This window comes from Rhea americana, unplaced genomic scaffold (genome assembly GCF_003343005.1).
Source record: "Rhea americana isolate MKP2758 unplaced genomic scaffold, rheAme1 scaffold_73, whole genome shotgun sequence".
Classification (NCBI taxonomy): domain Eukaryota; kingdom Metazoa; phylum Chordata; class Aves; order Rheiformes; family Rheidae; genus Rhea; species Rhea americana.
This window is the reverse complement of record NW_028186901.1, coordinates 513,887-536,433: the sequence shown is the minus strand read 5'-3', so window position 1 is coordinate 536,433 and position 22,547 is coordinate 513,887. Positions and strand designations below refer to the sequence as shown.

Below are 22,547 nucleotides of genomic sequence, written 5' to 3'. Positions count from 1 at the left end.
GGAAAGGAAAGGGAAAGGAAAGGGAAAGGAAAGGAAAAAGGAAAGGAAAAAAGTCTGTTTTTGAAATAAGCAGGCATTACAGCCAAAATTCAAGCAAACAAACAAAATTCAAAATGCCCATGAAAAGCAATGTTGAGGAACATTTTTGGCTATCTCTTCCTGTCATTTCAGTGTCTAGTGAATGTCTAGTTTTTACTGAATTTTGGGCTGCTTAGCCCTCTCAGATAGGCTTGTATTGCTTCCAGTGAGAGACTATTCTGCAGGTGCATTGATTTCACTGTTGTCTCTTAGACCGTTCGTCTTGAGAGTCAGAAGAAATATCCTTTATCAGAATCTAATCCCATTTCTTGTAGTTATGCCTCCTACAATCATGCTAACCAATTCCTCATCCTCCTGCACAGATTACTGTCATTTCCCTCCTTTAGTCATCACTTAGATCATTTAGGACTTGCTTACATTATGGAAATTTTCATGAGTATAATTACATCAAAACAGTACTCCAGCACAAGCTTTAATACAAATGAATACAGTGAGAATGAAATCAGTAGAGCTTCATTTAGGAAAGTCTCTTTAGGTACTGGAAAAACATCAGATCGACCTCTTTTTTTTTTTTCTGAATTACTTTTCCTTTTAATTTCCTCTGACAACTGTGATTAAATTAAACATCCCTCACAGTGTGCTTGTAACCCAAATCCTGCACTATTGTGCTAGTACATGAGAGCATGGAAGTGAATATAACTGAAGAGCCTTGAAACCGAACTATGTAAAGTGTTTGCAAAACTGACAAGGAAACCTTTTTGTTTTCTTGCTGATCATTTTTAACCTGTCTACCCATTTAAATTACTAATAACTTTATTATGGTAAAATTCTCATGTCTATTCTATAAACCACAGTTTCAATACCAGTGCATGCAAAATTCCATTTGCTAATTATTGTAGTTATTCTAAGATTGGCACATAATATAATGCTCTGATGGAAAACGACAATAATTAATTACTGCATTTACTCCAAAATTACAATCAGTAATTACTGCTCTGAGACTGAATTCCATTCAGCAATATTTGGAATTTGTTCCTCCTCAAAGCAGGGCAGCTTTTCAGGAGTATTGCTGTGTTTGCATCTAAATGAGTCCATGTAGGTCACTAACAGATCCGCACTATTTGTCATGGGAGTGATAGAGCAGCACAATGCAGTACCATAACACTTTCTTTTAGTTCAGAGCATGAATTCTTCATTAAAACCCATGTAGCCATTTTTTTAAATGTTAGATAATGCGATTATTGCAAAATTAAATAATAGGCATGAAAGCAGCCTCCAAGTTTTCATCCCGCAATGATACAGTTGGCTGTGATGCTCAAACATAAACTTTTTGAGGCTCATGAGAACTTTTTCCAATGACTCCACAGGCAAGGAGCCTGCTGAGTTATCCCTACCATGAAAGGAGCAGAAGCTTGGTACCAATGTACCACACACAAAAGTTTCCAGCAACAAAACCCCAAAGCCCCTGGGCTGGCAGAGGGTTATTATATTCAGCCACCAGACCAATAAGATTACTGGGGGGATTTATGATACTGTGTTGTATGGACTAGGTCATTCAAGTTGGCCAAGTAGGTCAGATTTAGAGCCCTTTGGTGAATGTTGATTACTTTAGGTAATGGGCAGCTGCAGTGAGCCAAACATAGGATCCTTCTAGCGAACTTTTTTATTTAGCTCAGCCAGCACAGAGATTTGTTAGGCAAATGCATGAGGGATTGCATCTTGAAGAAAAACTGGAAAATGCAGGCCAAGAAACAGAGGGATGTTTTAAGCAGCTGTGATTTTAAATGAGCATCCAAGAGATGGAAAAACACAGGAGACACCCATAGCCAAAATGTTTGTTTCAGCAGCAGCAAACCTTGACAGGATGCATCCTGTGCTAAATAAAATAGGTATAAAGAGAATGAGAAGGGGTAAGACCCACACAGAAAGGAGCTTGGGATAATCCAGGATGAATTCTAAAACCAAGGGACATTTTCATACAGGATCTTCATAAGTGACAAGCCAGAAAAGTCTTTTGATACCAGGGCACTGGGGAGAGCAGTGCGCACTAATGAGTGGATGAGAAATAAGCACGGTGCCAATTTGCAAATACAAGTACCTGGGGAGCACAGAGAGAGCAAAGGGTAAGCAGTTCAGAGCTCAGTGTGCGAGACCATAAAGGTCTAGGGCTTCGGGCAAGAGCTGTTCCTCTTAGATGGCCCTATGCTTCAGATGCTTCCAGACTAACAGATCTGCCTGTGGAGTGTTTAATTGAAAGACAAACATCAGCATCATGAACGTGCTTTTCTGTCCAGAGAATGATGATGTGGGCAGCATAGGCCAAAAGCAGGGCACAGCCCTGTGGCCCTCAGGAAAAGTGAATTAGCAGAGAAGGATAAAGTGGGAAACTGGAAACTCCCAATAAAATCAAAGTTACAAGTCAGCTCCCATACTTAGTTCACAGGACTCAGGTCACTTCTCTAGCATAGATCAGTAGGCTGAAAATGGTCCAATCTTATTGCTGTTGACCTTTCATGGCTACTGCAGAACCATGATTTGGAGCTGTATGGGGTAGTGTTTGGCACTTACACTGTAGGTATAAAAGAAAGGGAGGCTGAAAAACTCCATGAAATTTAGTCTGCAGGGGAATACTGCTACAGGAGCTGGCAAGAATCTTAATAAGGGGTTGCAGAGTGCTCCATCAATGTGACCACCTTAAATTGATGTCCTTATGGTTTGGAAGGCATATACAATCAGCTGCACTAGAACACTGTTTCTCATTCCCACAGTTATATCCAGTGATATATCAAATGCAATAATTGCATATTTGAATAATTCATAGGTACGGTAACTTTGGCCAGATACAAGTGAATATCAAAACTCTGGTCTCTGAAGTGTTTGATTCGGCTATAGCAGAGAATTGAAGGTTTGCAAACCCTGTTTCCCAGGTGTCTTTCATCCTGCCCTGACACTGCAGTTAGAGAAAAGACAGCTTTTATTTCAAATGGGCCATTTTTCTGCTTAGCTGAACTTCATCCAGCTCTTTGGAAAGATTGGTTAGAAGGCTGAGCTGGAGGGGAAAAGGAGGACAGCAGTTAAGTCATTTCCCGACCAAGAACCACTGTGAATGAAAACACAAAACTCTTTTTGGAAAGGTCCTAGCCACAGCCGTGATCAGGTGAGGTTCACAGGTGGTGTCAGTCACCAGCATCTCTGAAGTCAGTGGAGTAACACTAATCTATGGCAGCCAAGAATTTAGGCCCGATATTATTTATTCAACTCTAAACAATTGCCTAACAGAGGTATTTCCGTCATTTACAAAAGCAGAGAGAATTGCAATGCCACTATTGTGATCACTCTGGTCTTTTTAGGGCAGAGAGATTAGGGAATGTACATGCCTATCTCAAAACGCATTCCTGTGGCTGAATTAAAAGAAAATTAAACCTTTTCATGACACTGAATTGCAAACAGGAGAAATTATCTTGCCATCACTTGAGAGCTATGGCCTGGACACATTATTCTTGCTGGAAAATGGATTCTGCTGGTTATTGGAAGAGAGATTCTCCATCTCCATTTCTTCAGCTCTCCCCTCTTTGCTCTGTAGGATGGATCTAGCAGCTGGTGGCTGTGAAACATCTATCCCATATAAAGCATGGTAACCAATCATTCCAAATTACTGTGCATGCTTACTAGCTGCCTAGTGCTTTGCCCCAGCAATGAAACATAGCTAGAATAGTCTTTCTTCTGTGAATTAAAAAGCTACTCTCCCTTCAAGCCTGAGAAAGGGAGCATTTTCAAGTCTGACCCAGCTCTTTAAAATCTTTACAGCAACCAGATGCCTGCCTTCAAGATTCCTGGCTACATAAGGCCTGGTCCTTGAAGGCAACAGACATCTTTCAGTTGATTTGAATGAGCTGTGGAGTGGGGCCCTGGTTATCATGGTAGAATGCTGTAATACAATACCTTTATAAAAAGTAGTTTATTCCAAAAGGAGATAGGATCTTATTACCTTGATTTCTAAGGACTGAGAAGTAACGGTGCCAGCTCTTGAGCCCAGTATGAACACCATGAAGTTCACAGGCTGAGAAATCAGCTACAAATTTCTCTTTGCTGGATAAGATTCTCATTTTTTCTCCCCTCTTGAGGAAGCATCTCCACCCATTGCCAAGCATTGCATCACATCCCCTGTGAAATATGACAAGTGAATGCTTTCCATGCTCTATTTTCCTCTGTGCATTCTCCTTGCATGCCACACATTGCTCCATAATGGCAGAATAGGCGCTGGGAAAGGGAGCCAAGCAGGCAGGCAATGCAGCAACTACTCTAGGAAACTGGGCTCTTACATAACAATTCTTAAGAGGTTTGATGCATTCAGAAAAGGAGTTGGTATCTGAGGATCTTCCATCTTCTACTATTAGTTTACAAGGGCATTATTAGGTACAGAGCTTGTTAGACAAAATCATCCTAGGAGTTCATGTAGATCATTGTCCTGTTCTCTGTGAAGACAACTGTAAGGCAATTTAGAAAAAGGTGCACAGATCCTTATTAGAAGTGATGGAATATCTTGCTCCTGAGAAACATTCATAAAAGTAAACCCAGATGTAAGAATTAACTTCTCAGCAGATTGCTTTTCGATAAGCACACTCAAGGGCTGTTTATAACAGCATATGGACTGGCACTATGGTTGGCTTTGGGGTCCTTTCTGTTTCAGCACAGCCCCACTTTCTAACAGTTTGGCCTCTGGTACTCACCGGTGATTCCTGGAACTAACTCCTGGGTGTTAGGATTAAACTGAAAATCATTTCTTCCTTCAGAAATGCTCTAGAATGAGATTTTTGCTGAAAATCAAAACTAGCTCCAGAAATGCTAAGCTATGCCTTCACTGGGGAAGAAAACAGACTTTAATGGAGCAATGCTGATTTATAACAACTAAAGACCTGCTCTGGGATTTGGCCACTTTTATGCAGGGAGCAGAAATCCTCTGCTTTTTCTCTTCTGGCCTTTCTCATTGCCTCTTTAATTTCTCCCCAAGTTATGTATGCTCAGTATGTTCTGCTGATTTGAGAAGTAGTAATGTCACTCTACTAGGGTTTTTATAGTTCACAGAAGATAGGATTTGTATTTAGATAGACAGATAAATGGATGTCTGGTGCCTGAACACAACGTATTACACAACAACTCAACACTGGGTTGACCCAGAATTTACAACACTAAAATCCCAAACCATAGACTGAGAGGATCTCTGTCTGGAAGATTTCAGATCAATTTTTTTCTCTTTCCTTTGATTAATACAGCACCTTAAGCCTTTAAAAGCATATCGTCCCTGTCTCTTTGCCTATATAATTGGAGAACATCAGAATAAAGAAGGCTCAATAGCAAATAAGTAGTCTGCAATTTCTCAGATGTCAACATGAAAGACGTTAGACACAGTACACTAGGAAGGCCAGGATAGATAGTTAGACATTTTTGTTATATATTCAGATAAAGACTATTCATCGTGACAAAGGAGAGGGAGAGTCCTGTTGCCTGTGCACCTGATAAACACAGGAAAGGGGACAATAATGTGTACATCACACTGACAAGTCAGGCTCAGGACCACAGTAAGTTGTGGGGTTTCTCTATACACAAGGGGTATTATAGAAAGGAACAGAAGCATTTGCAGAAGGGAACAGTACCAAGTTATTGTCCTGCCAAGCTGCCTGTGGAGCCTGGAGCTGCCTCCTAATGAACACAAACGGCTGGTCACAACTGGAGGTGAGCTGTTCCCCATTTGTTTGTGTTCCACAGAGTGGCAGGGATCCGCTCTCCATCAGAATAATCCAATTGAACAAAATGATTCATATTAGCAGGCACATCTGTCTGAGGGCAGAGCAGAACCCTGGTGTTAGTTTAATAAATGGCGTTCATTAAACTCAGCTGAAAATATAATCTGGAGAGACTGATGGGGTGAACAGAGCAAAGAATAAGCAAAAGGAGTTAGCAATTATCAGATGTCATTTGTTCTACTGGTACCATGGAATCAAGGCTTGTTTGCTGAAATCTTAATTTCATTTTGCTGAGGCAGAATCCATCAGAGAAGCTTATGCTGCAGCTATGATTCCTGTTTGTCAGACCTCAGTGGAGAATGGGGCATTTTTCTTTCTCATTTTTCTACCAAACAGAGCCTCTCACAGAGCAATCGTATGCACTGAAGGACCATAGAGCCCAACAGAGAGCCCAAGGACTGGAAAGATGAAGTGAGCAGTAGTTCTTTGCACTGCAGTGCAGAAAACATGGAAAGTGCCTTAGGACAGGGATCCTCTTCATTTCCAATGCAGCACCAGTCTGCGCACAAAGATATTACCAGGTTTTCTATCTGTCATTTCCCTTCCATCCCAAGTGGGTTTATAAACATACCTTATTTGGCTTCAGGAGTGTATTATGCTCAGTTGTAGCTAGTAAAAATGACCCTCCAAAGTCTGGGATCTTGGCAGCCAAGTCAGGGAAACCCCTAGTGACTGTGAAACGAATGGCCGTGTGGTGGGTCTGAGTGGCATTTCATGGAGCAGGCATGGGGAAGGAAGCCCAGAGGAGCCATCCCATGCCATAGCTCCAGACTCAGCCTTGTCCAGAACTCAGCTCTGATCAGCCATACTGCCCAGATTAAGACACAGCTCGTACCACACTGCCAGCTTAGCGAGTTGTTTAGCATTCCTGACCTCAAACCTTCATGTGAAACACCAAATCCAGAGGGCCCGCTCTTAGGTCCTCTCAGAGGCAGCCCTTCCTCTTTTCCCCTTGGGCAGAGACGTCTTGGGTCTGCAAGCTTCTTGGGCCTGACTTGCAGCAACTTATGGGCTGCATATGAAGATTGGCTGGACAAACTGGTTTTGTGTGTTGTGTTGGTTTAGTTTAGTTTTAACTTCTCCCCATGGGTATTCAAATTGTCTTTGGTGTGTTCCAGAGGAAAGCAAGAAAGGCTTTTATATTTATAGACTTGCCAGGACAGTGCTCAAGTTCCAGCCAGTCAGTAAAAATCAGAAGAATAATGGAGGAGAAGGGAAACCTTGACCTCATAAGCTTTCAGCGTTGATTAGTTTGTTGATGTCAGGAACCTTTTCTTGTTCGGGGCAGACTAGCTGTGAAATGATTTTTCCTCCTTCTCTTTAATCTGTCTCCTGTATTCCCATGGGAAAGGAGGAGCCAGTACCTGCCTTCCTGGAGTTCTGCTTCAGAGCAAACAAGTTGAATGGACTTGCACACCAGCAGTGAGGGGCTGGGTGTTTTTCAGTGATTCCTCAATAAGCCCTTTGGCAGCAGGCTGAGTACCTTCAATTTCCCTCAAAATTGTGTAAGAGTCAGTTGCAGACATGAGCTGCTCCAGAGCTGGTGAGAGGTTGTTCTCACCCTGGAGACTGCAGGGGAGCAAGAGAGGGTTGCAAAGATGGGCAGCGTCTTTCTAACATTTGCCATGGACTCAATCATCACAAGCAGTTTTCCTTCATAGTCAATGGATGGCAATGGATGAAACATGGCATTGGATGAAACATGCTTTCATTTTCATCTCTTCCCCCCTCACCATTCTCCACTCAAGAAAATGGCCAGCTTTTAGGTACTGGGAGTAGCATAAGAACACAGGATGACATTAGCATTCCCATAGCTAGCAAGTGCAATTGAGAGCCTGAGGACTGGAGTAGAACCTGCTGCACCCTAGGGATAGTATCTCTAAGCCAAATTGGCCAGTGAAAGCTTTTACTGGCAAAGTCCACTTGTGGCCTTTCACAATGTCTTTGTCATGCTGGCACTGAAAATGTAAAACAAAAAGAACAAAAAGATCAAAAATAGATACACAGGTTATAATCTTAGAAATAAAAAGTGTGGCTATTAAGCCTCTCTAAATTTCTTTTAAGTCCCTTAGACAGAATTTCGTGACCCGATGACTGCAGTATTTTTCTCCAACAGCTCTGCTGTCGGAGATCCTGCACACACTTAAATCCCAGAAGAATGACACCACTAATATTAACATTAGGAAATGAAATTACAGGGCTGGGATGAAAGGCTGGAGCACTGGATATGCCACTGAAGTTCATGGCTTTCCATTAAGTCAGCATAACCGCACTTTTCCAGTGCAGCAAGATCAGCTGGAGGGGCTACCACCTCGAGCTGCTCAGCATCTCTCCCCACCTTGCTGCCAGTTGAATGACTCTTGCAATTGCTTCCTGTCGTATTTAAAGTCACCTAGACCAGCAACAATCTGCTGTTTCATATTTAAGATGCACAGGTTCATTTAGACTAAAATGGGTTACATGGAGTGATCCCATGCAAAACTCAACAGCAGCTCTGAAGGAGTCCAGCCTTGGCTTGAGCATTGGGAGACTAGGGGGCAATAATGCACTCAGCCAGCACCGCTGCAGGCACAGGGGGATAGGCATCTTCAGCAAAAGGTGGCTGAGGTGACAGAGACCCAGAAACCTGAAGGTCTGAGAATGATCACACACTTGAATGGGGGCAAATCCAATCTGGGGTTTATTTTCAATACCTTTTTTGAAGTACCTTGAAATAAACCTATGAACAAACCATCCTGGGAGTGAAGAAATGAGAACATTGGTTCTCACTGCCTTTAAAAAAKAATTGTTCTGTTTTGGACTTCTTTTTTCCTTCTCAGACAAAAAGTGTTGATCATTTTTTAAGCAAAGTGTTTGACTTATCACCTTCCTTTTCAACCAAGAAAGGCTTTGAACAAAAATGTGATCCAGCTCTAAATTAGAACCATATAAATACCTCAGCTATAGCAATGAAGTGAGTCACATACATAAGTCACATATATCAGTCATGTACTTAAGTGTTTTCAGAATCAAGTTCTGAGATACTAAAATTTKCCAAGAGCTGTGAATTCTTCAGATAGAAACTGCTCCAACTATATGGAGGAATTCTTGCCTTATCTTCCTAAAACTGAGAAAGAGTTATCATCTCCTTAGTGAAAGTATCCTCTTTCAGAAATATCATATAGAATGTGGCTTCAGGAAGGGCTTTTTTAACAAAAAAATTAATAACATTTAATAATTAATAGAACTATGTAAGCTTATTGAGTCATCTTGGGCTTTAATCAATTTGAAATATTTGGGGCACCAATTTCCATCTTACTGCTCCTCGCTGGAGGTGCATTAGAGTTTTAGTGCAATTAAAATGAAGCAGGAAATATTTTTAGCTAATTGCACTGTGCACCTTGAAGGTAATTTGAAGCTGCAGGCAAAAAAAATAAAATATCAGAAGCAATAATTGAGTGTTGCAAACTGGGAGTATGTGTTCCTGACTGCATTCTGATTTAGAGGGATACAGAGGCTAAGTAAGGTGCTAAACAGACTTGGCAGAAGACAGACAGCCCCCAGGGAAGGGTCCCATCTCAGAGAAGCGAATCCATGAGTACTGATGCTGCACACAGGATGTGCTGCAGATTAAAGCAGGGCACAAATGCTGCTTTCCAAGGGTGGGACTGACACTGAAAGGGCTCAGATGAGTATTTGCAGCACTTGTGCAGTCCTGCATGGTCCATCRGAATCAGAGTGGTCCCCCTGCACCATGCTTGGGCTGGCCATGCAGCTCCCAAGGCTAGTCCTGCCTCCTGCTGTCGGTGGAGTCTGCACCAGTCTCATGGCAGTTACTGGGGACTCCTGCCTGGGATTTCAGCTGGGAGGAGACATGACTTCTCCATGGCTGGTGGCAACCCAACACAAGCACTAACTCTAATAACTCCTTCCTGTTCTCAGTCTTCCCAGGCTGTCCTTATCTGCTGTGCTAGTCCTGGGGAGACTCCCAAATCAGTTCCCCCACCTCCATCCCCACCACCACATCCTTACTCTACAAGGCCAGCTCCTTCCTTTGCTGTTCAGGCCTTCTGTGGTTAGTATGGGTCTTCAGCCCACAGCTGACATTATGAAGAGAATAGCCTGGGCTCAGGATAGACAGACCACATTCCTCCCCCACGAACTGGCAGATGGCAGATGGCTGTGGATTATCATGTTTTGTGGCAGGCACTGGGAAAGCTGTATCAGTTCACCTACCTGGAGGTCATAGGCAGTATAACCCTGCCTGCTGAGATCAATGATTTGGGCTTGATTAAGGGTCTTGAGATCATCCTACAAGGTGCTTTGTCTGGCAGAAAAAGGGAAAGGGGGGAGTCTGTGTAGCATCCTTATCTATCCCTCAGCAACAGGAATGGGAGAGTGAAGCATCAGATTCATCAATATTTTGATAAGTTCTTGTCAATCTGTGGAGGGAAAAAAAAACAGAAACAGTGGAGACTGGGCAGAGAGGCTCACTCACAGCTTCCCAATTAGACTTGGTTTTCAACCATGTACATTTTTTTAATTAAACTGTTGGTGCAATGCTCAGGAGATGATAGCAAACTCCTTGAGGCCCCCTTGTAATAAAGAACCTTTCATTGTGTGCTGAAAGGTAGTTTCCACACAGCTTAATTTCCTCTCCCACCTCATGTTCAGCCTACGTTCAACTGCAGTCCTGCTTGCCACCGCAGCCTGTGAGTTTATTGCACTGACCTTTGCGGGCAAAGCTCGTGGTCAGTGAAGCTGCACCCACTTGCCCTGCAGCCCCTACCCCATGCTGTCCCTGCCTACACCCGCTCTCCTCCCTCTGGGCACCCCTGGACTCATCATCTTTGAGGCATCCTTGCCACTCTTTAATCCCCACCGCGCCCACTTGCGCGTCACCAGAGCAAGGAAAGGTAACACTGTACAGGGAACCAGTGTCATTTTCTGACCATCCAGGCTGACTTCTTGAGGAGTGGCTGTTCCGTTGCAATGCTTTTTTGTCCGCTGCTTGAGACTAATGGCTATAGAAAAATAGATAAATCAGAGGTGACACAGCTACTGCTGCTTGACATTTTTTCATCAAACTGGCTTGGGGAGGAGGGGGTGACCAAAAAGTGACATTTTGACCAAACTGGATGTTTCTGCAGCAAATTTTCATTCTAGTAGATTAAAAAAGAAATGCCAACAACACAAAAAAACAACTTGATTAAAAATGTTRGCCTTCAAAACACTAAATTTCTGTTAAGAATGGACTGGTTTTCAGATTGATTTAAAAAAGACAAAAATTAATCTCTTCCTCTCAYCATCTCCCCCACCTCAGTCTTAGTTTGTTTTTTAACTAGGATATTCACAGGAAAGAAAGCCAAAATAATGACAGTTTTCCCTGGAAAATAGTTGTAATTTTTCACCCATCTCTTAATGTAAYGTAGTTAAATGAGAACAATCCTAGTAACAACACTGCACAGCAAGTAAGTCATAGGATTATTTGAGAGAAGGGCATTACAATTTAAGAGCTAATATTTATCGTCACCTTTAATTTATAAATGGGAAAAGTGAAGCAGGGACATCAAGCATCTTAAAAAAAAACAGAAAACATTAGTATTCAAAATGCTGGACTCCCATCTTGTTAGAACACATTAGCTTCTCTGTCTRTGTATGTATATTTGTTGATATGTATGTATATACAGTACCTCTTTATATACATGTGCTACATATGTGTGAATATTCATGTATGTACAGTCATGTATAGTATCTATTTCCTTTTTAACCTTTGGATGTTTGAACTGAAGCATCTGACAAAAACATTCATTTTTTGCTTCCTAAAAATAGCACCCCAAGAGTCCAGGTAAATGCATTGATTYCTAGTATAAATGATCAGGCTTCATTTTATCCCAGCATGGATGCAAAGTCCCCTTCACTGCCCTTCCCACTCTAAGACATTCTGGCTTCTAATCTTGGACTCCCTGCTACAGCCTCAGCAGCAGTCATTGCAGGGATGGAACCAGCTGCGAAGAGCCCTGCTTCCCTCCTGCCCCTCCACCAGGCAGGCAGGGAGGGGGGCCGGGAAGGGGAGATCTGTGTGCATGTTGGTGTCTAGGTACAGTGAGGAGGGAGTGCTGAGATGGGGAAGGCAGAGCCCTCCAGCAGTAGAAGAAAGTTGGTGCAGAGGCATAAAATACAGAGAGAAATTGCTATAGAAACAAGAAGAAAGGCAAGGGAGAAAAACACAGGTTGGAATTTAAATAATATTGATCAGCCTCAGAGGCAATAGCTGTAAAGATCTGTCATCTGGAGGAAAAATATCTCCACTGCCTTGCCAGAGGTGTGCTCAGACACAGCCTCTAAGACACAGAAGGAGAGGATCCTGACTGCAATTTTGGATGGGTTTGCAAGCACATGTGCATTCATGCCAACGCAGAGGGTAATGGTTATGGTATGAAGCTAAGGAAAGCTGCATATGGGGTGGGAATATAAGCAATGTTAAGCCAGCGTCAGAGGCTGAGCTGTGGGCATAAGAAGCTGTCACTTCAGTAGAGGAAGAAGCAAGGGCCTTAGAATTTCTTCAGGGAGAGGGTCCTTGCCTTCAAGACAACACAGAAAAATGGATAGAAAATATGATTCATGGGAAATTGAATAGGAAGGACTAGGGGGAAGGATACAGTAGAAATAAATGAGAAATAGGAGGCAGTAGAGTCATGGAGTGGAAGAATAAGAGCTGCAGCTGGAGAGTTTTCCTCGTATTCAGTGGACTGTGAGGGAGGCAGTGTTGGGCCGATTCTCTTTGTGGCCGTGTGAAGACAGAATAATCTTGCACCTGTAGAGGGTTACATTTGTAAGCCTAGCAGATACTTTCATAGTCTGACATTAATCGGATGCCCTGAGAGGTGTGTGCAAGGTGCTGCACAAGCATAGCATGAGATGTGTTGCCTAGATTAATTATATGGTGAATGTCACACAGTATAGGAACTGCATGCTTTCAAAGAAGATCAGAACTGCGCCTTCTCAGTTCATAAAGTCTTTGGGAAAGGACCATCCCTCTCTGTCTGTTTCAACAGCTTGTTGTATAGTTGGATAAAAATCCTGCTGTACACAACAGCTTCACTTTAAATATTCAGTAGCAAGAGTAGTGATCTTCTCCCACTGACACCGGGGCAATTTGCCATTGCCTCTGGCAGTGGACAGGGCAGAATCCTTCATACTGTTTGCAGACATGGATTTAGCCAATAATTACCCATCAGGTTGGAGATGTAAATGGGGGGCCAAAGCCTCTTTGACATCCTCTTCTCTGTCCTTTGGGAAATCTATCCTTGTATAATGCTCCAGCAGTCTTGCTTGGTGGGACTGCCTAGTCCACAGGCAGTCCACAATCTACAGAGCCCCAGATTCATGGCCATCAGGTCTCAGCAATGACTCATATCTATGGAGAATAAAAAAAAATACAAGTGAATAGCTGAAAAATTAGAGCCAGTTGCAGGGACATTGGTGCTCTTTAGTAGGGCCATATGTAGAAAGTAGGGATGAAAGATGTGCACAGATTGCCATTAAATGCCTCAATCTTCTCATCATCCTGTAGTCTCTTTTCATTGTGATATAACCTGTTTATTCTGATAAAACCACTTGTGCTGTTTCTTAGTGGTAGCAGTGAAAGAAAGTAGCCTTAAAGCTTTCCATGGGTTGCTCACTCAGCCTGACTTACTAAATTTTCTTTCTAGTGTTTGGAGAGTAAAAGAGAAAGACATCTTCAAGGCCTACTTACATCTTAGGTGAACGGAGTCAGCAGACATGTAGAATCTAGAGTAAATACACTCCTAAGTTAAGTGCTTATATCTAGTCCAGGCCAAAGGATTCAGGAGAAAGTAGATCTTGCTCTGGCTCACGACATGGGGAAAAAATGAGTCAGTCCCCAAAGTCTGATCAGAAGCCGCTGTTAAAAGCATTCCTGTGATAGAGGTGTTTGTAGCATTAGGACTGTAGAGTAGGGAAGCCACTGTAAGGACATAACTAAAGTAGTGTGTGTTCTAACTGAGGCTTCAATTAGGATTCATCTCCTCTTCTGTTAGAGACATACAGTGTAACTGTCTTGAGCTAGTCACTCAAGGTCATCTTTATAGTCAATAGAGAGACATTAGGTTCCTTTCAGCCATGGTTTGTCTAGCCTAATCTGGAGGGCTCCTTGAGGATGAGGTGATTTGAGACTTTCCAGCCCTGTTTCTCTCCACTAAACCAGACTGAGGTGATTTGCTTAGGTGAAGGTATCTGCATCTTGAATCTCACTCTTAGAGATGTAAGGCATTTCCATCCAGCAATCAAGAACAGTCTCTGGCTCCACTTAGATGCTTCAAAGTAGATGCCTGGTTACTGGCATTTACTGAATGTTTTTGCTATGGTTTGTTCAGTGGAGCAAGTTCTTGATCAGTGTTACCTGCAACAAAGATACTTTGCATAATCCATCCTTGTGCGCAGAACCCCAGAGCTCAGAGAATATGCTCCCTCTTTATCGCCAAAGTATCACTTCTGAACTAGGCTGTATATACTTGTCTTCATAACTTTTAACACTTTTATTCACAAATTTACTTCAGTAATACMCAAAGTTTATACCTGTTCCCAACAAGGTGAATTGCTTTTCTTAAATACATGAGTTTGGCTGGTGTCCAGTCTATYTAGCACAGATACCTAACTTGCCTCTGAATTTCAGGCCACTGATGAAGTAGTCCTCAACAGATAGGTATCTAACTTCTTTGCCTATCATCAGAGAAAGGCATTTGCCTTTTTAGCCCTCCAGAGGGATGTCTGTCTGCGCAGGTTTAGGACCTGAAACCCTTTTCACTTGATTGTGCACTAGAAAGCCTGTTTCATCTAAATCAATCAAGTGACCTAAAGATATTCCTGCTTATTACAAACCTTGCCTATGCTCAGGTATGTCAGCTATGTGGGCAGGATATCCCTCTAGAGACCTTCAAAAAACCTCCTCTACACCAACTAAGTAGGTGACATGTACACCTACTTTTGAAGGACAGCTTCATTCAGTGCTTAAAATACAGATCCAAGTTAAGCAAACAGGATGTCCACTTCTGACTTTCATTTTAAAGTGCATTTTCTGTCCTTTTTGGTTCTTTCACCCTCAGCAAGTCCAAATCCTTCATCTATCTGTACATGTGTGTGTGTGTGCATGTTGTCACATCCACAGTGTCTGAAGGTGTGTGTGGAGGATAGGCAGAGGGATGGCAGTACCCACTCCACAACCAGTGGTCACTGGCAGATCAATCTGGTCCTTCATGTTCCAACAGTAAAAGAAAATGATTTCCTCAGAAAAGTTTATGTTCAAGAGCCTCTCCTCAGCTTCAGGGTTGCCTTGAGCTAGCGTACATAGAGTGTGCCAGAGCCTATAATCAGCAGCACGTATACACAGTGCACACCATGCTGGGCATTTTGGATGCCTTATCTGGCATGACCAGGCACCCAGGCACAGGTAGGCACCTAGAGACACAGCCCTTAGCTCTCAGTAGTGGATCAGTGCCAACTCACTGCAGCCACTCACTGCCACAGCCTGCCCTCCCTCCAGGGCTGGTGCCATCCTATACGCCAGCCCAACAAGGGCTGTATATTGCTGCCACTTCCTAGGGATAGAGCAGGATTTTGTTTGTTCCCCAGAAGTCTCTCCTTGTTTCGTTCAGGGGAGCAAAATATTTCAGCCCTTTTCCAAATAATGCCTAATCCACAGTGCTGCCTTGGCTAGCACATTTGAGGTGAGGAAAGAACTGAGACTTGCTATGACACTGCTGCCAGTCTGTGCTTCCTCCCCGAACTTTTCTTCTTGTGGCTACAATACGCACAGAAAGCTCCAGGAGGTAAGGGGGATCCTGGAGGCCTTTTTGTCTTCCTCACATATAGTCTGGGTCTGTGTGGCTCGTGCTGCTCGTCCTCGGGTACCCAGGGACACAAGTGACAACAGCTCTACCCCAAGCCATCTTCATGAAGTCAGTTTTCTCTCTCTCTGAACCCATTTGGCTTGAGAAATAACYGTAGAGCCAAATCTTGCATCTGCTCTGAGGATGCTAGTCTATTGCCTTCATCCAAACCCTGGGAAGTTCAGGGTGACATTTCAATATAAGCAAAGGGCAAGGCTTCAGGGCAAGGCCATCAAAGAGGAGCTAGATCTGATCAAGAAGACAGCAGCCAACTGTGGGCCAGGTTTGGAGCTGAATCCAGTGCTCAGTTCAGGGCCTTAGTTCTGCACCATCTCTTGTCAGCTGAGCATAACCTCCCTAGCCAGAATGTGTATTTCAGCATGGAAAGAATAGGAACAGTCAAAAAAAAATCCAAAGAAAAAATTTTCTCTAGCCATCATGCATGATTTCAGGATGAGAACTGCCAACAATATTCTTGTGACACCTAAATGCAAGGTGAAATTTCAGTCGTGTGCAGTGACTTTTCAGAACTAGGCAGACAGGAGGGATATGAGCCAAAGGGAAGGAAAGGCAATATCTGATGAATAGGGCGCATAGCCACTGACTGAGACAAGTGTATCACTGTGTGCAGTGATTTTTGTGTTTATTGAGGCAAAACTCCCAGGACCAGGAAAGAGACATTCTCCTTGATAGGAAAGGAACAGGGTGTTTTGAAGACTGTAGCAACCAGACCTTGGCAGTTCTCTGTCCTCTTCTCTCTCTTTTTTTTTTTTTTCCTTTTCTCTTTTGTTTTCTTGTCTTTCCTCTTTTCTCCTTTTCTATTCTATTCTTTTCTGTTTTTTTCTCTTTCTTTTTTCATCTTTTCTTTCTCCTCTCCTCTCCTCTGCTATTTTCCATTCATTTTTATAATTCAGGTCAAAGCCAAATGCCAAAGATATTTTCTTCTTTTACTGATGCTGATTTAGGGACCATGGTATCATCCAAGTCCTCCTACAAGTCTGCTTCCCATGCCATACCAGCATTACTGCATTTCGGAGCCTACCATAAACCACCAAATGGACATGCAGCAATCAGTAGTTGCTCTCTCTCTCTCTTTTTTTTTTTTTTTCTTTTTTCTTCTTCTCAATTGCCAAAGCAGAGCAGCTCTTAGTCCCCATGACTTCTAACTTTCTGGGATGTTATCGAATTAGAGCAGTAGCTGCTCCAGAGCCCCTCCAAGGAAATGGAACGGCTCCTGGAGGACCTGGCTAGCCCAGGAGGGTGGGGGGGGGTGTGGGAGAGGCTGGTGCTAACGAAAGCATCCTGGTTAGCAGCAAATGTATTTATTTTCCAGACTTTGCAAACCGATCTGTGTCTGCTCTCATTCATTCAGTGCATGCTCTCTTCAACAGCTGCTGCATAATGTTCCGTTACTGTTCACTGTTGACCGTGTGTCTACATTTAAGTGTGTGTTTTACGTGTGTGTCTCTGGCTAGGCCTCCTCCATCCTTTTTTTTTTTTTTCTTCTTTCTTTTCTTCCTTCCTTTCTTTCTTTTCTTTCTATTTGGTTTGTTTTTTTTGCTTTCTTTCTTGTTTCATTTTCTATAGTTTAATGGCAAGTATATTCATTAGAGCTTTTTGACTGATACTGTGTTTGTAACTTTTTTTTATTATTTTTATATATATCTTCTTTCCCCACCTTTCCCTTTTTCCACACTATATATAAATATATATATATATATAAAAAAAATCTTTTCTTCTTTTGTCATTCAATCAAATTCCAACAAAACCAACCAAGAGCCAGTCAAATCCACCACAGTCTCGCGCTGAGCTAGGAAAAAAGTTCACGTAATGACATGAAAGTGGAGAATACAGTCCCCCAGGCCGTAAGTTCAAATCAACTCGAAGTTGAAAGTGTGACATGATGGCGTCATGTAACAAGCTAAGAATTGGTTGCATGACATGCCGTCAAGTTTCGTGCAGGTGCCGTGATTGAAGCATTTTTCTTGGATGTTGTATCAGTTGATGATTGGCCAGTCATGATCACATGTGCCTTTTTTGACTTTGTGCTGCCACAATTTTTTGCTGTGCTCATTTTCGTTTCGTTTTTGGTGCTTGCAGTGGTTTCTTTATTTGTCGTTTGATTTCTCGTCAGCGTTTTATGCTTCTCTAGATGTCACATAGAAGGAAAAAAAAAAGATGGATTCCTAATTCTTTAGAAAAAATGGGATTGTTATAACTGTACAGATAATTTGGAAAAAAAAGAGAGAAAAAAATGCGTGGTTAATTTTTTTGCACTGAAAATCTTGTGATTTTATTTTTTTTCCGGAGAATTGGGGGCCTTTTTCAATTGACACCTTTTTTTTCCCCTTAGGATATTTCAAATCACTCTCCAAAAATTWWWAAAAAAAAAGTAATGATAGTATCAGTAGTTTGAAAACTATAGCAATCCAAAAAAACAACCCCAAGAAAAGCCTCATTGTATGCCTTTTCAAGAACTCTAATTCTAAGGTTCTGCATTACAGCAACTCCAGCCAAAATTAATTGCTCAAGGGGAGGGAGGGATTGTTTTGAGTGGGGATAAAACCCATCCAGATCAAAAAGCAAAATGCATCTTTTTGTTTACAACTGAAAAAGGGTCCTTGACGAGTGTTTTTTTATTTTTTTTATTCTATTATTATTTTTGGTGTTGTAATTGTTTAGACTGCTGTGTACGGTTTGCTGTTTGTTGAACCAACAGTGTGAAAACCTGCCAGCATGGATTGATATTCCGCATGACACTTTTCCACCAGAGTGGACCTTTTGCAGTTGCTAAGTTTCTTGATGTAATAAATCACCGACTGTATAAGAAGAACCTGCTTGCTAGAAAGAGATAAGAGCTAATCCTTAATGATTAAGCATCCTACTTAAATGTCAAGCCTAGTCGGATCATGATTACATTTTTTTAAATAACTTTTTTATTTAAGAAATGTTAGCTTTACATTTTTTTTGCAAAAAAAAAAGTTTATTCCAAGTCTTTTTTTTTTTTATTTAACCTTCTGTAAATTGCCTGTTCAAAGTCTTACTTCCTGACATTCACAAAGGAGTAGATGTTATTGGCAGCTGTATCTCCACAGAAACCTCATACACTGTCATAGATGGCACCTCATTAAAATGTAGAATAATTCTTTCTCAATGCCTTTCACGCTACCAAAGCTCACCAAGCAAGATTGTGATCTGGCATTGTAGAGTTGCACTTAAAAATAATTTACAATGTAGCTATCCGTACAGATATAGTGATATGCATTTCTATAGACATACATCACTACTAATTTGATTTGCTACTGTTATTATTATTAGGAACAATTGCATTTTTTCTCTATCATGATCGTGACTACCTTGCTCACTTTGGGTTTGATCCAGTTCTCACTGAAGTCAAGGGGAATCTTTCTGTTGACGTGAGTGGGAGCAGAATCAGAGCCAATACCTCAAAAAATCCAAACACCAAACCAGAAGCCCCATCCTGTCCCAATTGAAGGGGAGAAGAAAACACGCATTTACTTTCAACAGGAGCAGGATCGGGCCCAAAAGGACAGGCTTGTTTTTAATTTTATTTCATTTTTTAGGTCTTTTTACCCCCCTCCCAAGTTACCCCTCCTTCCCTACTTCCCCCTCCCCTTTTTGATTTAATTTGCAATGATCTTCTTCATTTTTTAGGGCAGCAGCTGAATGGGCCACATTTAGACAAAAAAAATATATATATATTAAAAAAAAGGGAACTGTTGGATTACACCTTTGACATATCAGCAAATATCAATCAAGCTGAAGACTTCAGACTTATTCTCTCTTTGATTGTTTAGACTGTAACATTTCTTCAAGAAAAGTATCACATCTGCTGACTTCGAAGGACATGCGCTTGAAACAAACAAACAAACACATAAGTAAAATCAGAACAGGAACCAGATCAACCAGGATTTCTGAAGAGACACTGATATCACCACAGCGGCTTTTCTTCAAACAGGAGATGCAAACCTGGATGCTGACAAAGGAGTGCCTGTTTGCCACCAAGGATGCGGTTACCATGCGTGACCCATGGTAACAGTCACTGAGCATCTTTATCTGTCATTCCTTAGCTATATAGGGACCAAAGGACAAAACTTTTTACCGCAGACTTGTAGCTGTATGTAAAATATGGAAGTTCTTTCCTTTTCTCTGAGCTGTTCCTAAAACAGTTTTTGAGAGCGATTATATGAAATATGTAAAAATTAAAAAAAAATGCTTAAATGCTTTTAAAACGGCAAGATAATAGTTCTTTGATACTTTGGGAGGTTCTTTGGTTATACATTAATTAGAGTCTATGAAGCTTTCATATGGTTTTCTGTATAATACGTAAGGATCGCGCTGTTAAAGGCAGGTAAGATGGATATCTATGAAAAGCAAAAAAGTAAATAAATAAATACATAAATAAATACATAAAAAGGCATAGAGAAGAGAAAGGAAAGATGGTTGATATTAAAGTGGAAAACACAAAAGGTTTGTAAATGCTTCTAACTCTCCCCATTTAAAATCCTAATAGTTGTACAGAATTTAAAAAAAGAAAGTTTAAAATACCTATATAATAGAAAAAATTAGACAACATAAAAAAGAAAAAAGCAAAAAAAAATAATACTACATAGAAGTTAGCGTTAATGCTAAAAACAAAGATGTTGTAGAACTGTAATTTTTGTAGAGTTTAGATTGAGCATAAATTCCTACTCTCTGCCAATTGCTGTTGGATGCTGTTATTTATCGAGGAGAAAAAGGAGAGAAATGGCTATTTTGGCAGCTTTTTTAACTGCAAGCATTCCAGCTATTAAAAAAATAAACAAAACAAAACTCGATTCTGTAGACAATGCAAATGGGAAACAAAACAGCTGTCTTTTTATCAGACGTTAGTTCTAACTTGAACAACAAAACACAGCTAAACGCTTCATGTCTTCATGATCTGCTGTCCGCAAAATTCCCATCATCCTATGCTTCAGTAGCTTCCATATTTGCTCTAGAAACCTTCAGGGCAAGGGGTTAGCCTAGAACCTTAATCTTAAAAAAGAAAAAAAATAACATAAAAAAATAAAAACAAAAAAAAACATAAAAAACAATCTCTTTGAAGAATTTCTGAAACTGTTTACAAGGAATTTTGAAAAACAGGGGGATGTTTAAAAAAAAAAGATGCTGGCTCTGTTTTTCTGTAAATAAATTTGCATATTTTGTAGGACTTTTAATTGTAATGATAGAGAAAAAACAAGGAAAACTATTTAATGAAAGCACGATATTTATCTTTGGTAAATGACTTTAGAGCAGTTAAAAAATAAGACATTGCTTTAAAAAATCTGACTCAGAAAAAACAATGAATTATTTAAGAACACATATATTTTAAAGTATATCATATTTATTATAATTTATTTTCACAGTCTTAAAACTTGATTTACATCATTCTCACACTTGTTTGCATTGACTGAGCAGTGTGATAATTGTTTCTGATTCTTCATTCAGTTTTACTCTGTTTTAATGGTTTTGTTTGTTTTTCTTAGTATTTTTTATCTTGATCTTAAACTTCTTTCTTCCTTTCTCTTGGTTCTTTTTTGKTTCTGTTTTTGTTTTTTTAATTCCCTATTGGGCCTGATCTTACAGTCCTTACTCTGGCACAACTCCCACTGGGTTGTAGTGGGTGTTTTGCCTGAGTAAGGACAGCCAGACTGAGCCCACAGCTAGGACATACAGATGTGTAACGCAGCTGCAGTTCCATACAACTGCTCTTTCACTCTCAATTCCCTAAAACTCCTTGTAATCTTCTGTAATTATTGAATGACGCTTTCCAGCTTAGCCCTAAATAAAGCACAGTTTAAAAAAAAATGCCATGTTCTTTACTTCTTGATGGCTTTCCTTAATGTGTTTGCTTTGAGAACAAAATGAATCTATTTCAACTCTTTCATTAATATACATTGTTTGAGTATCAGAACAAATCCCTTTGTTATATAAAACATATCTCATTGGATTGAATTAATGACACTGTTTCATTTAACGTCTGCTTGATATTCCACTGTGGTTTACCTTAAACCTAGTAGGTTAGAAGATCAAATAACAGCACATACAAATTAGAGTCATTGTAGCTCCCATTTGAAGCCTGTTGTTTGATTTCACGCTCATGGTTTTTTTCATGCTGGTAAGTATAGAGGCCAAAGCTCAGGACATTGCTCCTTTTGCTGCTTTGGGACAATCYAGTGAAATTCAGCAGTCTCTAGAGATGAGGTTCCATTTCTTCCTGAGCATCCCTCACATCTAGTCTTTTGAATTAATTTTTCCTTGAAATGGCAGTACAAGATCAACTGAGCATGGGGCYGAAATCAGGAGACTTTGCATTTCCTTCCTGATTCTCACAGGGCCCTCTGCATTTGGRCAAGTTGCACCAGCTAAATCCATCTCTAAATAGGACTAATGGTGCTTGTCCATAACGTGAACTCTACAGATGGAAGGAGTTCTGTTAGTAGAAACTCCTATTATTACTATTATGAGTTACTAGTGTCTGTTCAGGACTATAGAAATAAATGAAATGTAAATCAGGTGAAGAATACAAGGAGGGAATATGGTCAGTATTTTCTTTTTATCTGAAGGTAAAGGCAAATACAGAGGGGCACATACATCAACCTCCACTTTGCCTTCACCACAGAAGATAATCTGTGGAGGGTTAAGTAGGCCAAAGATGTAGAGATTGGCTTCAAATGTCACAGAGCTAGAAAAACAAGGACTAGGTCTCCAGTGAGGAGAGGTTGCTGCTGCAAAACTCATCCAGCTGCCTGCACCGAGTTGCAGGAACTTA

The 22,547-nt window shown here is 41.0% G+C and overlaps 1 protein-coding gene across 1 annotated transcript in view; it reads left to right on the top strand.

Annotated features, from left to right (window-relative positions):
* The window catches only part of CELF4 (CUGBP Elav-like family member 4), a 710,880-nt gene extending 691,225 nt beyond the window's left edge, over positions 1-19,655 (top strand). Inside the window, exon 13 of the mRNA XM_085321945.1 lies at positions 19,552-19,655. The gene's annotated coding sequence lies outside the window, so the exon portion shown is untranslated. The remainder of the gene's footprint in view (positions 1-19,551) is intronic.
* The last annotated feature ends 2,892 nt before the right edge of the window (positions 19,656-22,547 follow it).